The following is a 1,417-nucleotide window of genomic DNA, read 5'->3' on the forward strand; positions in this document are numbered from 1 at the left end:
CTCTGTCTCGCCCCCTCTCTTCTCTCTGCCTCGCCCCCTCTCTTCTCTCTGTCTCCCCCCTCTCTTCTCTCTGCCTCGCCCCCTCTCTTCTCTCTGTCTCACCCCCTCTCTTCTCTCTGTCTCGCCCCCTCTCTTTTCTCTGTCTCGCTCCCTCTTTTCTCTGTCTCGCTCCCTCTCTTCTCTCTGTCTCGCTCCCTCTCTTCTCTCTGTCTCGCCCCCTCTCTTCTCTCTGTCTCGCCCCCTCTCTTCTCTCTGTCTCGCCCCCTCTCTTCTCTCTGTCTCGCCCCCTCTCTTCTCTCAGTCTCACTCCCTCTCTTCTCTCTGTCTCGCTCCCCTCTCTTCTCTCTGTCTCGCCCCTTCTCTTCTCTCTGTCTCGCCCCATCTCTTTTCTCTCTGTCTCGCCCCTCTCTTCTCTCTGTCTCGCTCCCTCTCTTCTCTCTGTCTCGCTCCCCTCTCTTCTCTCTGTCTCGCCCCCTCCCTTCTCTCTGTCTCGCCCCCTCCCTTCTCTCTGTCTCGCTCCCTCTCTTCTCTCTGTCTCGCCCCCTCTCTTCTCTCTGTCTCGTCCCCTCTTCTCTCTGTCTCGCCCCCTCTCTTCTCTCTGTCTCGCCCCCTCTCTTCTCTCTGTCTCGCCCCCTCTCTTCTCTCTGTCTCGCCCCCTCTCTTCTCTCTGTCTCGACCCCTCTCTTCTCTCTGTCTCGTCCCCTCTCTTCTCTCTGTCTCGCCCCGTCTCTTCTCTCTGTCTCGCCCCCTCTCCTCTCTGTCTCGCTCCCTCTCTTCTCTCTGTCTCGCCCCCTCTCTTCTCTCTGTCTCGCCCCCTCCCTTCTCTCTGTCTCGCCCCCTCTCTTCTCTCTGTCTCGCCCCCTGTCTTCTCTCTGTCTCGCCCCCTCTCCTCTCTGTCTCGCTCCCTCTCTTCTCTCTGTCTCGCCCCCTCTCTTCTCTGTCTCGCCCCCTCTCTTCTCTCTGTCTCGCCCCCTCCCTTCTCTCTGTCTCGCCCCCTCTTCTCTGTCTCGCCCCCTCTTCTCTGTCTCACCCCCTCTCTTCTCTGTCTCGCCCCCTCTCTTCTCTCTCTCTCCCTCTCCTCTCTCTGTCTCGGCTCCCCTCTCTTCTCTCTGTTTCGCCCCCTCTCTTCTCTCTGTCTCGCCCCCTCTCTTCTCTCTATCTCTCTCTTCTCTCTGTCTCGCCCCCTCTCTTCTCTCTCTCCCTCTAATCTCTCTGTCTCTCTCCCTCTCTTCTCTCTGTCTCGCCCCTCTCTTCTCTCTGTCTCGCTCCCCTCTCTTCTCTCTGTCTCGCCCCCTCTCTTCTCCATGTCTCTCTCCCTCTCTTCTCTCTGTCTCTCTCCCTCTCTTCTCTCTGTCTCTCTCCCTCTCTTCTCTCTGTCTCGCCCCTTCTCTTCTCTCTGTCTCTCTCCCTCTCTTCT

At 58.7% G+C, this 1,417-nt stretch overlaps 1 protein-coding gene across 1 annotated transcript in view; it reads right to left on the bottom strand.

The window, feature by feature from the left end:
* Positions 1-1,082: 1,082 nt before the first annotated feature.
* Positions 1,083-1,417, bottom strand: part of SYNGAP1 (synaptic Ras GTPase activating protein 1) — a gene marked incomplete at its 5' end in the record, with an annotated part of 710,344 nt that continues 710,009 nt past the window's right edge. Inside the window, one exon of the mRNA XM_075580961.1 lies at positions 1,083-1,417. This exon is cut by the window's right edge and continues 1,873 nt beyond it.

The sequence above is a fragment of the Ascaphus truei genome (assembly GCF_040206685.1).
Source record: "Ascaphus truei isolate aAscTru1 chromosome 20 unlocalized genomic scaffold, aAscTru1.hap1 SUPER_20_unloc_4, whole genome shotgun sequence".
Taxonomy (NCBI): Eukaryota; Metazoa; Chordata; class Amphibia; order Anura; family Ascaphidae; genus Ascaphus; species Ascaphus truei.